The following is a 16,008-nucleotide window of genomic DNA, read 5'->3' on the forward strand; positions in this document are numbered from 1 at the left end:
TTTAAGGGAATGTGTTTTGTGTGTGAAGATATTCTAGTGATGTGTAGGAATACTCTTTGGAGAGGGAGAGAGAGATGCAATATTGGTTATATATACACCTGGCATAACCAGGGAGTATACTTTTGTTCTGGAATGTTCTGTTCCATGTTTTGTTCTGGTATTTTTTTTGCCAAGGATTATAATCTTTTTTCTCTATTATGTACTTCACTCAGTGCAGGTGGGTCACGGACGTTTTTCTTTTGCTTTCCCCACCTTGGACTATCCAGCATTTGAACCCCAACACCTTCATGTTTGAAGGATCCTTCTATTATAAGCCCTTGTGGGTGGAAGGGACTGCATGTATCCTGCCCTCCTGACACTAAGATGTGCTTATTTATGTAGGCACATGACTCAGGTTTGGCCAATCAGATGGGTCCATTCTACTGAGGGTTTTGTTGGGTAGAAGCAGCAACATCTTGAGCTTCTAGGGGTATTGATGGCAGAACAAATTCAAGTGTCCAGTGGCATTGCTTGGTACAAGTTTTGGGATGGATCCACCCTCCGGCAGGGGGTGCTAGCCCTTCTTTCACTCTTGCTTTTGATACCTGGCCTCCACTGCTGTGTCCATTTGCAAAGCTTGGTTCTAAAGCTGTCCCCTCAATTGGTAATGCACCCACTATCATTTTAATGAATTCATTTTATTCCTAAATCAGTCAAAGTTGGTTTCTGTTGTTTGTATTTAAAAAGTCCTGACAGATACCAAGTGTGAAGAAATAATTCTTGGACACAACAAGTAAAAGAACTTACGGGAATGTATCCTTAATTGTTTTGAAATTGGGGATACAAGTGTAAAAATCTTGGAGCATGGGTGGTGGTTTAACTTTTCCCAGTTAAAAACATCGTGCCAGACATTCATTTGGCAAAGAAAGGAAATTGAATGGTGATACCTGGAACACACAGTAGGTATTTAAAACTAAATTTGGTTTACTTGACCGTGGTTTATGATATTTTAACAGCAGTTTTCAGCAAAAGGATGGTACATGCCTTATCAGATCTGGTAGGAATATTTGTTTATCTTTGTTCAAAAATTGTGAGGGATTTAAAGTTGTTACTGCAGAAGAAAATTCCCTAATCAAATGACTTTTTTTTTATTATTAAGGACAGTAGATGTTCATTCATAAAATATGCATTTAGTGCTTTCTCTATGTCAGGTACTAAGTTGCCGGAAAGAGAAACACATGATCAATCTCTTCTCTCTAGAAATGTCTATTTTGTACTGTCTTAGTTACTTTCTATGCATATCATAATATTTTGTTCATTTGTTTGTATCCCATTGATTTGTGAATTCCTTGGGGATATGGGACTTATTTTCTATTTATTTATGTTCCTAGAGCATAACACAATCTCTCATACATAACTGGCTTTCAAAAAAATGTATACCAAATGAATAAGTGAATGAATGAATAAATGAATAAAAAATGACATAAGTAAGTAGCCTGAACAATCACCCTTAGTGAGTTCTATTTGCATCCCAGTCAACCTGCTTATCAGTGACATGAGGGAACACAGAGGCAAGCTTATCAAACACACAGATGCTTTCTGTGCAGTATAAGAAACACCTACGACATATAATGACAATCGGAGATCTCAATATTTATTATCTGGTGTAACTGAGAAACGATTTGGAAGAGTTTATTATAATATATTTCAATTTATTCCTTTAAAAATTATCAGCTGTCTAGGAAGAAGCTGGAACAGACTTGGCTTAAAAGCAGGCAATATAGGGGCGCCTGGGTGGCTCAGTCAGTTAGCGACCAACTTTGGCTCAGGTCATGATCTCGTGGTTTGTGAGTTCAAGCCCTGCGTTGGGATCTGTGCTGGCAGCTCAGGCTGTGGAGCCTGCTTTGGATTCTCTGTTTCCTTCTCTCTCTCTGCCCTTTCCCCACTTGTGCTCTTTCTCTCTCTCTAAAAAATAAATAAACATTAAAAAGTTTAAAAAAAAAAAGCAGTTAATACAGGGGCACCTGGCTGGCTCAGTCAGTAGAGCATGGGAGTCTTGACCGCAGGGTTGTGAGTTTGAGGCCCATGTTGGGCATAGAGATTATTACTTAACAAAAGAGCAGGTAATAGAATGTGATGAATTAACAGAAAATGAAGGTAACACTGACAGCACCCTCTGTGAGGCAGCAGTGTAACACGTCTTCTCTGTCAATTCTGTCTGTAAGGAAGGGAGACAGCCATCCCCTCTGCACTGCACTGGTCAGGCTCTGCATGGAAAACTGTGTTCTCCGTGGCTCTGAATTTGAAGGTTTCTGAAAAAGACCACATTCAGAAAAGTGTGATCTTTATGCTGAAGTGTTTGAAAACTACAATATACACTTTAACCACCTGAGGAAATGCAGTCTAGAAACACTTAGCATAAGCATAATGTAATTAACTCAAGATCTAGAAATTAATTACTGGAATTCTAAAGTGCCCAATCATCTTTTGAGACTAGGCATGGGACAGCAAATCAGCAGTTCAAGGAGCTGAGGAGAGAAGAACAAAGAGCAGAGGGTAAGATGGGCAAGTGAATGGACAACCTGAAACATGGGTTATTGTCAGAGACTTGTTTTTACCTGTTTCCTGTGCTTCAAAGACCTGGCCTAAGGAAAGGGCAAATGCATATACAAAAGTAGGACAAATAGGCTAACGTGCTCAAAAGCTATTTTAAGAAGCATTTGTATTTCTGCCGGTAAACTTTTTATAAAATAAAATGATCAGAATACAAAGATGACATTGAACATGGGGTGGGGAGGTCAGGTCCAAGTGCCTTGACTGGAACTCTTTGAGTAATGACTGATGATATCAGAGAGGGAGGCCATAGACAAAAATACTAGTTTGAGGGAAAATTTACATAAGATGAATTCTTAAAAACACTTTCAATTAAAAAACTCTTTGCCTTGAGGCACCTGGCTGGCTCAGTCGAGGAGCACGAGACTCTTGATCTCGGGGTTAAGTTCGAGCCCCACATTGGATGCAGAGATTTCTTAAAATGTTAAACACACAAAAAAAACCCCTCTGACTTTATTCAATTTATGAGAGTGATGGATTTTTTTTTCCAATTAACATAAATCTTTTGAGATGTTGTATATAGAAATGTTTAAGATATTTTATAAATTAAGTTTTTCTATGCATGGAGGAAAACTAAAGAGTAATAGTTTTAATGTTTATTTCTTTATTTTGAGAGAGAACACAAGTGAAAGAGGGGCAGAGAGAGAGAGAGAATCTCAAACAGGCTCCATGCTGTCAGTGCAAAACCTGGTGCAGGGCTCAAACCCAAGAACTGTGAGATCATGACCTGAGCTGAAATTGAGTGGGACATTTAACTGATTGAGCCACCCAGGTGCCCCTAAAGAGTATTTTTTTAAACCTTTAAAATCCATTTGTCCTTTATAGAAGTAGGACAGACTCTGAGACTACCTGAACTAAATTCTGAATTTCAGTATTTTCTGGCTGAGTGATCTTTAACAAGTTAGTTACCCTGTCATTGCCTAGGTTTCCTTACCTGTAAAATCAAGATAATAGTGCACTGAATTGAATGAGATAGTAATAATTTAGAAAAATATCTGTTATGTGGTAAGCACAAAAAGGTTTTCTGAAATTATCATTTTATATATAATGATATTAACATATCTGAGAAGCATATTTGACATAGCCTATGCATGTTATGATGCATATCCATGTTTTATCTCCATATATAACTCACTATGATGTTCAGCAGGGATTATTTATTTTCATGGTTTTTTTTTTCTAATTATTGGGAATGTATTTTTAGGTTTTAAGACCTAGTCACCAGTCTGACATTTTATATTCCAGATTGGTTCCATTGATTACTGGTCAGATTTCAGGATGTTGCTTGTGGATGGAATAGGGTTAATTGGACTGGTTCCAAAAATAGCAAATCTACTGATTTATAAGTGATATGAGACTCCTTAGGAATTTATTGTGTTCCTGCAGGACTCTGGCGTTATACTAGAAGCTAGGAACAAGTAAGATATAAAACACTGGAATCCCACCTCTAGTGAAGGAAACAGGTTATTAAAATTCTAATAATTACATTGATTCACAGCAGTGAGTGCATGATAAGGGATAATCTATACTGATCTGAGGAAAAGAGGGAAAATACAAGGACGGCTGTCAAAAAGAGGAGATTTCTTTTTTTTTTAATTTAAATTTTAGTTAATATACAGTGCAATATTGGTTTCAGGAGTAGAATTTAGTGACTTATCACATACATCACCCAGTGCTTATCACAAGCACCCTCCCCAGTGCCCATCACCCATCTAGCCCATCTCCCACTCACCTTGCTCCATCAGCCATCAGTTTATTCTCTATTGTTAAGTGTCTCTTGTGGTTTGTTTCCCTCTCTTCTCTCCCCCCCCCACATGTGTTCATCTGTTTTGCTTCTTAAATTCCACACATGAGTGAAATCATACGGTATTTGTCTCTCTGAGTGACTTCTTTTGCTTGTATAATACATTCTAGCTACATGCACACCATTGCAAATGGCAAGATGCCATTCTTTTTGATGGCTGAGTAATATTCCATTATATGGATATGTCACAATTTCTTTATCCATTCATTAGTCAAACTACCCTATAATCCAGAAAGAGGGGAGAAGATTTCTGAGCTGAAATTAAAGGTTGAAAAATAATTTAAGCTAACTGTATATCAATCCCATCTTCCCAATTGCATGCTTTCTTTTTTTATTTTTTATTTTTCTTTAATTTTTAAAAAAATTTTTTTAACGTTTATTTATTTTTGAAACAGAGAGAGAGAGAGCATGAACAGGGGAGGGTCAGAGAAAGAGGGAGACACAGAATCTGAAACAGGCTCCAGGCTCTGAGCTGTCAGCACAGATCCCGATGCGGGGCTTGAACTCACGGACCGCGAGATCATGACCTGAGCCGAAGTCGGATGCTTAACCGACTGCGCCACCCAGGCGCCCCTCTTTTTTTAATGTTCTCTCTTAAAATTGTTTTATTCTTCCAAATTGTGATACTAATATAAATAATGCTTGTTCACAAAGGAGATAATGCAATACCAAGGTGTACAAAGTCAAAACAACATTTCTTTCCCTTCACTAAATCCCGTTCTACTTCCTTCCCAAACTACATTCATTATTAAAACCCTTGCCAGACTCCTCCCACAACTTTTCAGTGCTTTTGAATTGCATGTTAACTAGAAGCCTGGAATACATGTAGCTTCTGAAACTCTGTGTGTGTGTGGGGTGTGTGTGTGTGTGTGTGTGTGTGTGTGTGTGTGTGTTTTAAGAAGTTTGGTTTCCATTTATTTGTTCTTATTAAAAAAATCATGTATATACATCACTTAGCTGCTTATTTTATATCACATGTAAAATTGCAGTTTAATATTACATGTGAAATATACATTTCGTATAGACAAAGGATTATGTAGCATGTATACATAAGGTATTAAAATGAATAATGTTGTAACAACTGTTAGAAGTTTTAGAGACCATAGGCACCCTTCTTTAATTACATTCCTTATCTCTTATCCCCACTCAAAGCCACAGTGCTCCCAAAAGACAACCACTGTCTTGAATTTTGAATTACTTATTTTCATTAACTCAAGAATATACCATATACACATCATGTCAATAGATATTGGTTAACTCCTCTTTTTTTTAATTTTGGTAAATGTGTATGCACTAGCATATGCATTATTTACATAAAGAGAATTTTACACATTCTTTTTATCTGATTGTAGTATTTTTTCTTTATCTACTCTACACTTCCTTCTTTTCCTCTCCTCTACCCACTTCTGCCTCCCCTTACCTGACCCCACAGACAGCCTATTTTAAAAATCTGGTGTTGTGGAGAAACAGGAACCCTCTTGCACTGTTGGTGGGAATGCAAACTGGTGCAGCCACTCTGGAAAACAAGGTGGAGGTTCCTCAAAAAATTAAAAATAGACCTACCCTATGACCCAGCAGTAGCACTGCTAGGAATTTACCCAAAGGATACAGGAGTACTGATGCATAGGGGCACTTGTACCCCAATGTTTATAGCAGCACTCTCAACAATAGCTAAACTATGGAAAGAGCCTAAATGTCCATCCACTGATGAATGGATAAAGAAATTGTGGTTTATATACACAATGGAATACTACATGGCAATGAGAAAGAATGAAATATGGCCTTTTGTAGGAACATGGATGGAACTGGAGAGTGTTATGCTAAGTGAAATAAGTCATACAGAGAAGGACAGATTCCATATGTTTTCACTCCTATGTGGATTCTGAGAAACTTAACAGAAGACCATGGGGGAGGGGAAAAAATAGTTAGAGAAGGAGGGAGCCAAAACATAAGAGACTCCTAAAAACTAAGAACAAACTGAGGGTTTATGGGGGGTGGAAGGGAGGGGTGGGTGGGTGATGGGTATTGAGGAGGGCACCTGTTGGGATGAGCACTAGGTGTTGTATGGAAACCAATTTGACAATAAATTTCATAATAAAAAAAAAAGTAAAAGTAGAGTTTTCACCATTAAATCACACACACACACACACACACACACACACAAATCTGGTGTTCAGTCTTGCTTTTTTCTATACTCTGCTCCCAATTCATTTCACCATATACAAATACTGTCAACAGTTGTACATTTTGGGGTACCTGGGTAGCTCAGTTAAGCGTCCAACTTCAGCTCAGGTCATGATCTCATGGTTCGTGGGTTCAAGCCCCACACTGGGCTCTGTGCTGACAGCTAAGAGCCTGGACCCTGCTTCATATTTTGTGTCTCCCTCTCTCTGCCCCTCCCCCACTTGTACACACTCTCTCTCTCTCTCAAGAAGAAATAGACATTAAAATTTTTTTAAATAGTTGTACATTTTACAAATATTCCTACTCATATATAATGGCGAAAATATAATATACATAATGGCCTGTGTAAATGTGTATATTTATTTTAAAATTTATTTTAAGTGGAATATTATAATTATTTGTGTTTTATATTGTTTATTCAATAATAACTAAAAGAAATTGATCCATGTCAAATGATATAACTTTATTTTGTTTTCTTTTTCATGTCTATATGATAGTCAGTATTGTGGCTGGCTGTACATAGTTTATTCAGCCACTTTCATTTTGACAGTCATTTGTTCATGGTCATTATTTCCACTATGGACATTGCTTTAAGAAACACACATATACGTAAAACCTTTGTCTAGGGCCTTTATCATTTTAGGATAGATTTCTAGGAGTGAGACTATTGGAGTTAAAGATATTTTTAATTTTAATAAGTGTTGTTTCATACTTTTGTAAAAATGATTTAACATTTGTATTTCCAAAAGAAATTCATGAAAGAATACTTTTCTTCATATCCTTACCAGCAATAGATCTTATTTCACTTTTAAAAAAATTGTTATTCTGGTGGGTAAAAGTGATATCTCATTGGTACTTTAATTTGTAGGCCCCTGATCAATACTGCATTTGACTATCTTATTTGCATACAGACCATCAGGTTTTCTTCTCTGTCAATTGTCTATTTTCATTCTTTGCTCATTTTTCTTTTGGATATTTTAGCTATTTCTTGACAATTTGTAGGCATTTTGTGGTAGTGTAAATAGTATCTCCTCACCTGTTACTTGTTTTGCATTTTTTTCATTAATTTTACTTTTCTACTAATATATTGTCATAAAAACCGAGCAAGAACAGAAAATGAGTACCAAAAGTATATAGGGAACTGTCAAAGGCATGACTTCATCAGCAACCTTAGCTAGCTGTCTCAAACACAAGGAAATAAAACAATTTCAAAAAGCAGAATCTTTTGTGGTTTTCGTTTTTTTTAATATAATTTATTGTCAAATTGGTTTCCATACAACACCTTTTGCTCATCCCAACAAGTGCCCTCCTCTCTGCTCATGACCCAGTTTCCCCTCTCCCCCATCCCCCATCAACTCTGTTTGTTCTCAGTATTTAAGAGTTTCTTATGATTTGCCTCCTTCCTCTAACTCCCCCCACCCATGGTCTTCTGTTAAGTTTCTCAAGATCCACATATGAGTGAAAACATATGGTATCTTTCTCTGCCTGACTTATTTCACTTAGCATAATACCCTCCAGTTCCATCCACGTTGCTGCAAATGGCAAGATTTCATTCTTTCTCATTGCCAAGTAGTATTCCATTGTATATATAAACCACATCTTTATCCATTCGTCAGTGGATGGACATTTAGGCTCTTTCCATAATTTGTGGTTTTCTAATTTCTTGACAAGGGAGATGGTCCTTTGTGACTGAGAAGACTTAAAGACTAAACTTGCTGGCCGTGAAGATTTGGCCGTTTGCCACCATTGCAGTTTTAAAGAGCACTGTCTACTCTTCAAACAGAAAATCACCCTCTGTAAGCAGGAAGTGTGCCCTTGAACAACATAATCCATAATCCTCACGGCTGGAATTAGAACACACAGAGTTTCATATACCGCTAAAACCGTGATCATCATATTATTTGACCACTTGGAAATTTTAGAGATTTTAGTTCTTGGCGAGTCAAACTTCAGGACTGATTAACACCTATGAGTAGCATCAAAATGAATTCCTTAAAGTAGGTAAACATAATATCTATTACTTGCAACTATTCTGTTTTTTAGCCAGAGACTGTCTTTGGCCACTTGGGGGAACTTAGTAGCCTCTAGCAAAAGGGAATGTGATTAACATCAGAACACTAAGTGCGCAATATGTAATTACACTCCATTAGAATCTATCAAAACAAGATTATAATTACACTTTGCACATGACATGTTCCTTGTAAGGTTGGCAATTTAGAGCTCTGCTTAAAAATAGAGTGCTCTGCAATCTGCAGACCCCCCAGTCCATTTAATAATGACCCATCAATAGTCAACTTAGTTTTTAACAGAACAAAGGTATTGAAATGGACTTCTAATATTAACAACAAGAAACTAACTAAAATGTGTTATGTAAAGACAGGGGAAAAATCACTAAAGCAAACAGCAACAAGGCAGAAGAGTAAGGCTGATTTAACATGGCAAAACTTATTTAGCAGGTTTTTTAGAAACTGAACCCCAGCTCTGGACCAAGTGTTTGATTTATGCTAACCTTGTGACCCTTGACTTCCCAAAAGGTTTCAGTCTTTCCAATATCACTTCTTTAGCCATAACTTTATTAGGAAATCAACAAACCAGGGAGGGAATGTTAAAAATAAAACTGAGTACTTTTTAGAACAATATGGTGAATATCTGATTGAAGCCACACAACAAGCCTGCAAAGGAATTTTTTTTTTGCCCTATTTTTCAGAAGGAATGATGCAGTCCTGTGAGGTTGTGTAACTTGCCCAAAGTCCCTTAGTTAGCAATGTTATACCTGAGATTCAAATCCAGGGCTTCATGACTCTGGAAGCTATGATCTATTATATAACCACACCCTTACTGGGCACACAGAAACCAAGTCTCTGGTTAAGTTTTACTTTCAAAATCAAAAAATAAATAAAAGGGAGTCAAGATTTGTATTAATTTGGAGAAAAGGCAAGAGAAACAACAACAAAACAAACAAACAAAATAACCCGGGGCAACAGAAGATTTGGACAGACCATTGAAAAGAGCATTGGAATTGGATGTGTGGAGGAAACGAAGGGTACTTGTATGTGGTGATGGTATTTCATTGAAGTCAAATAGTAGAAGGTGATATTATTCCATATCCATCATAAAGAATTAGGATTTTATTTTTCCAAAATGTAATAGCCCATAAAAGGTTTAATTTAAAGTAAGTTCAATCTAATTAGAAAATTCTTAGGTCCTAGCATAAAGCCCAAAGTCTCCTTATACCATGCTCTGAAAAAGTAATTGTTTGTCTCATAATCTCATAAAGGTATCACAGATAAGATACAATGATTGATTGTTAAGCTAGGGGATGGGTAGCCAATCCAGTGGAGAAGCCACAGCAAATGGAGTGCATAGCGTGTTTCAACTGAACACACAGAGAGAAGATGGGTAGAATGATCAGTCCCTTATATAACTGGAAGTCTGCAGTGTATGTAACCCTCCAAACTCTACAGTCAAAGGGGAAACATGAGAAAAAGAGTTAGTAGAAATCCCACATGTCAGCCTCTCCATTTCATAGGAATAGCTAATCAAATATTTCCCTACAAGTTTAGAAGCAAAAACGTATCACTGGTGATTACCAGCCTGGAAATGTAAAGGAAAAGATTTTCAAAGATAGCTGCTTTAATGCTGTCTCCTGTTATTTGAGGAAACAGAAGCTGAGAGAAGTGCTATGACTCAATCTGAATTATAACTCATAACTGGGAGAACCTGGATCCAGGTGCCAGTCCTTCTGTATTCGATATACAGTGAAACCTTGGTTTTGTGAGCATAATTCATTCCAGAAACATGCTTGTAATAGAAGGCACTTGTATATCATAGCAAATTTCAAGAACCGTTGACTCAGTTGTGATCATTTGACATTCAGTGTCATGAACGACTTGTATTACAAGACATTGCTCATTTATCAAGTTAAAATTTATTAGTGGGATGCCTGGGTGGCTCAGTAAGTTAAATGTCTCACTCTTGGTTTTGGCTCAGGTCATGATCTCGTGGTTGGTGAGTTCGAGCCCCGCGTCAGGCTCTGTGCTGACAGCTCAGAGCCTGGAGCCTGCTTCTGATTCTGTGTCTCCCTCTTCTCTGTCCCTTCCCAGCTCGTGCTCTATCTTTCTGTCTCACTCTCAAAAATAAATAGACAATACATTTTTTTTAATTGATTGTAGTTTTACTTCCTCACTTCTATTGGACCCCTGAATTTAATCTTTCTGCAAAGTCTGTAATATCTGTTGGGCAGGAATACTTCATCTCCCACTAAGGGAATGCAACTTTCTCTTACTCCTGCTTCCTAAGATTTGATTCTCTCCTTTTGTTCCTGATACTCTATTTTTCTCTAGCTATCACTTATTTTTCTCTTCAAATGAGTCAATAAACCCTCTGCAAAGGAAGTTGATAACATATACCAGAAACCTTTTCATCTTTTTAAAGTTCATATTCTTTTTGGCTTACCACTCTCACTTGAAGAAATATTTGTCTAAATAAAGAAACCAAATGGCAAATGAAGACTTCTGCTCAAAATGTTTTCATCACAGAATGACGTGTGATGATGAAAAAATTACAAAGACCTCCATATTTAGTGATATTGAAATAATTAAGGAAATTAAACTGTTCATATACTAGGATGTTATGCTCCCATTAAATACTTTTATGAAAACTTTTAATAATATTAAAACACATATGAGATTATAAGTGGCCAATCGCATGGAAAATAAATATTTCTTTTGTTTGAAAAGAGTATTTGCAGGGAAAAAAAACCTGAAGAAATGTACTAACTTTTAAATATCTTTTTAGTTTAGAATAATTTTAAACTTACAGAAAACTCGCCAAGATAGTATAGAGTGTCTGTGTACTCTTCACGTAGCCTTCCCCTGACGTTGACGTTACATAGTCCATGGTACATTTTCAAAGTGAAGAATTCAACAGTTTTACAATATTATTAACTCAACTACACACTTGATTCGCCTTTCACCAGTGTTCTCACTAAGATCATTTTTCTGTTCCAGGATCTAACTGAGGATACCACATTGCATTTGGTTACCATGTTTCCGGAGTCTTCTCCAGTCTGTGAGTGTTTCTCTGTCTTTTCTGTTTTATTTTTTCAAGTCCTTGAAAAATCTGAAGAACTCTTGTCAGGTCGTGTTAGAATGTTTCCCAATTTTGGTTTCTCTGATGTTTTCTCATGATTAGTCTGGGCTTATAGATTTTTCGAAAGTGTACCCCAGAGGGGAAGTGCCCTTGCCATCATGTCATACCGGGCAGGACATGGTAACAACATGGCTTATCACTGATGGTGTTAACCTGGATCACCTGGCTGAGATAGTGTTTACCAAGTGTCTTTACTGTAAAGTAACCATTTTTCTTTTTCCATACCCTGTTCATTTAAAGTCAACAGGCAAGTTGAGGGGCATGAAGGCACACTACCTAAAGAGGAGTATGTTTACAAATATTATCAGGAATATTTCTGTGAAGAACATCCTTCCTGCGGTTATTAATGTATCCATTGTTTATATTGCTTTGGACTTATATATATTTATTTATTCTTTGGGTTGTAATCGAGTACTGAGTTTTTCAAAGCCCACTAAGGGCGTTAACATTGAATTACGCCATTCTAATTGACTTCTCTTTTGCTACCTTTAGAATATGTCCGTTTCTTTTTAATGAGCATATGCCAATTTTGTGACCAGAACAGGAAACAAAAACATTAATATCTATGTTAACCCCACAAGGGCAGACCAGTAATCAGATTACTCACATAGTCCAGTGCAATATTTGTTTTCGCCAAGGTTGTGTGAGATTGGGCTGCCATGTGCTGATTTGGGGCGAGTCTCACTCACCTTCATTGCCCGTATGATGAGTTGAGGGCTACCGATGAGACGGCTCATAGCTGACTCTTGGGCTTAGCCTACACGTGTGGACTTATGTGTTAGTGCTCACCAGTGTGTGTTCTGACAACAGCACACAAGAGCAACAGGAGTGGGGACAGCAGGAGTGGTGGCACATGTCTTTAACCCATGTGCCCTCTGGTGCTGAAAGCTGGGCTCTCGAGCCACACCCATTGCTAGCTCCGCCCCCAGGGTGTAGCTGTCCCCTGGAGTGGCTGTGGTGCATCTCCTCAAGGATTTTAAAACCATTGCTATGTAACTAAAGGGGCTCTTCTGCTCTTTTCTCTGATGTCTGTCATTAAGGATGTTATTCTCTCCTGAGTTGGGCCTCGTCCATGATTAGAGGGAGAGACATCCCTTGCATGAATGGAACCACTCTAGAGGTATGGTCAAAATTGAAAGAGGCCATTCTAGAAATGCAGTGATTATGGCTTAAAGAATTCCAGGAAAGGGGCGCCTGGGTGTCTCAGTCGGTGGAGCGTCCGGCTTCGGCTCAGGTCATGATCTCACGGTTTGCGAGTTGGAGCCCGCGTGGGGCCCTGTGCTGACAGCTCAGAGCCTGGAGCCTGTTTCGGATCCTGTGTCTCCCTCTCTCTCTGCTCCTCCCCCACTCGCGCTCTGTCTCTCTCTCTCTCAAAAATAAGTAAACATTTAAAAAAAATCCAGGAAAGATGTGGTTTTACGTTTATTCAAGGAAATCCCAAATAATAAATTTAACATGACAGGAAAATGTTCGCATTTTCTTACCTACTCTGGGTAAAATTGTTCACATTTTCCTGCATACCCTGGATAAAATTGCATTTGTGGTCATCGTCAACAAAGCAGAGTAAAAACCTTGAAAGAATCACTGGACCTCAGTGGTCCCTGGTGATAGAGCAGAGGTTGCAGCATCATGAGTATGTCGCCAGTATTGAGTAAATGCGATTAGGAATTGCAGAGGCAGCAGGATCTATAATATTGCAACACACACAGATTCCAAAGGGCAGTGTCACTGTGGCCAATAACAATGTTACTTCTGTTTTATTTGTTTTATTTCTGTTTTATTTTTTTTATGTTAGGAGATGTAAAGTTAGCCAGGAATTGCAGACTTGACATACAGGGGGAAAACAGAGAGAGAGATTGACAAAGAGGTGGTTCTTGGATTTGTGCAGGAAAAGGTGGTGTTTAAGTACTATAGATTCTTCACATATCCTAACTGATAGGACATAGGAAAGTGAATATATGCTTCTTCTTTACCAATTTTGCTAGCTCTTTATCAATGAATCACTATACCTCACATGACCCATGAATTTAATAAGGCACCATTTACTCAAAGTGTTATGCAGTGAAAAGACCCCCTCCCCCCAAAATATTTACTGGGACCCAGCACATTCAAGGGGTAGCCCTTTTTTTGTCCCTGTTCCCACTGCTATGTGCAAATTCCCAAACAGCATGTGTTGGGGGCAATCCTTTCATACATTTAGCATATCATGGTTTTGTCCTTGGCTCAGTGGTCAGATCTCCGAAATATTAGTCAGAAAAAGAGAAGGAAAAAGTTGTTTCCTGTATTTGGGTCTTGCAAATTGTTCCCCAACAGAGCTGAGAGAGAAGGATCACTTCATTTTCCCTTAAAAAATCCCCTAGGGTTTGGGGCACCTGGGTGGCTCAGTTGGTTGAGCGTCCGACTTCGGCTCAGGTCATGATCTCACAGCTCGTGAGCTGGAGCCCCAAGTCGGGCTCTGTGCTGACGGCTCAGAGCCTGGAGCCTGCTTCGGATTCTGTGTCTCCCTGTCTCTCTGCCCCTAACCCACTTGCATTCTGTCTCTGTCTCTCTAAAAATAAATAAACATTAAAAAAATTTTTTTGAAAAAAATCCCCTAGGGTTTGACAACTGTGTTTCACTGAAGAAGAAGAGAACCCACTACTTTCACCAGGGAAACCTCTACTGAGCTGTGTTGCTGGGGAATTTTGAAAATGTGACCTCATGTGGAGTTTTAGCCAGCTGTTGTCCTTGGACCAAATCCTGTTGCAATTTATAATGCTCCTTCTCCGTGTAAAATCCTGAGGTCCTAAACATGTAACAGGTTCATACTACATAATTACAATTGGATTAAGACTGTGATAAAGTAAAGTAAACATATATGTAGGAATTATGGAAGGTAAAAAAAATATATACATATACAATTAAAATTATACAATTATATTTTTATATATATATATATATACAATTAAAATTATATATATGTGTGTGTGTATATATATATATATATATATATATATATATATACAATTTTGTGAGTTCGAGCCCTGCGTCAGGCTGTGCTATCAGCCTGGAGCTTTATATATATATATATATATATATATATATATATATATATATATGATACCTTTATATATAAATTTAACCTCATGAGGGGTGCCTGGGTGGCTCAGTCAGTTAAGTGTCTGACTTCAGCTCGGGTCATGATCTCACGGTTCATGGGTTCAAGCCCCACATCAGGCTCTGTGCTGACAGCTTAGAGCCTGGAGCCTGCTTCTGATTCTGTGTCTCCCTCTCTCTCTACCCCTCCCCCACACGGTCTCTCTCTCTCTCTCTCTCTCTCTCTCTCTCTCTCTCTCTCCCCCTCTCCCTCAAAAGTGAATAAACATAAAAACAAAAATTAAAAAAAATTAACCTTACTAGTAACCAAAGCAATATAATCGAAAAGGTTGCATTTTGCCTATTTCTTTGGCAAAGTTTGGGGGTTTTTTTAGTGTTCAGCACTGGCAAGTATGTGAAAAAATGGCCTGTGATTCACTGTAGGGAGGAGTGTAAATAACTATAAGTTTTTGGAAGGGTAATTTGGATATAGCTATCAAAAGTTTTACAATGTACATATATTTTAGACCAGCAATTCTACTTCTAAGTAGGTTTACTCAGTGTTTTACCAAAAAAAAGTTTATTGCAAGGCAACAATAATTAAATCAAAAGGAGAACTAATCTAAATGTCAGAGTAAAAATTTATAAATTATATGTTTATATATGAACTTCTCTGCAGACATTAAAAATAATATAAAAGTATCTGAAATAGAGGGAATATAATAATACATCATAAATAAAAATAGTATGTGACACCAGTAAGGTACAGCATTATTAAACATATATGACATGTATATGTGTATATATGTTTATGTGCAAAAAGATTACTTAGAAAATATTAACACTGGTCTTCTCTAAATGATGACAACTGGAGTTATTTTCTATGACTTTGGTGGTAATTTTTAAGTTTTCATTGTGCAAATTTTCTACGGTGAAAATACGTTTATAATCTAAGCAAACTACATATTATAACTTTCAAACTGCTACCTTCTCACTCATACATATGGACACATACATTGTCTTCTGACTGCCCTGGTTTATATTTATATACTCTACTAATATATCACTTTTATTAAGATGATCACATTAATGTTTAGGAAGATTCTGAAGTCAGAGCAATTAAGTGATAATAAACTGCTTTCACAAAACACATTTTTAAAATTAGTAGGATGCATAAATTTTAAGCCCACAGCTTAATGAAC

General features: G+C 37.4%; 1 long non-coding RNA gene across 1 annotated transcript; it reads left to right on the forward strand.

Moving 5' to 3' along the window:
• Positions 1 to 2,206: 2,206 nt before the first annotated feature.
• LOC125926725 (uncharacterized) lies at positions 2,207 to 14,546 on the forward strand. Its single transcript, XR_007459146.1, has 3 exons — positions 2,207 to 2,535; positions 11,590 to 11,650; positions 14,329 to 14,546. It is a non-coding gene; the product is annotated as an uncharacterized LOC125926725 (long non-coding RNA).
• Positions 14,547 to 16,008: the final 1,462 nt, after the last annotated feature.

The sequence above is a fragment of the Panthera uncia genome, chromosome E1, assembly GCF_023721935.1.
Source record: "Panthera uncia isolate 11264 chromosome E1, Puncia_PCG_1.0, whole genome shotgun sequence".
NCBI classification, from domain to species: Eukaryota; Metazoa; Chordata; class Mammalia; order Carnivora; family Felidae; genus Panthera; species Panthera uncia.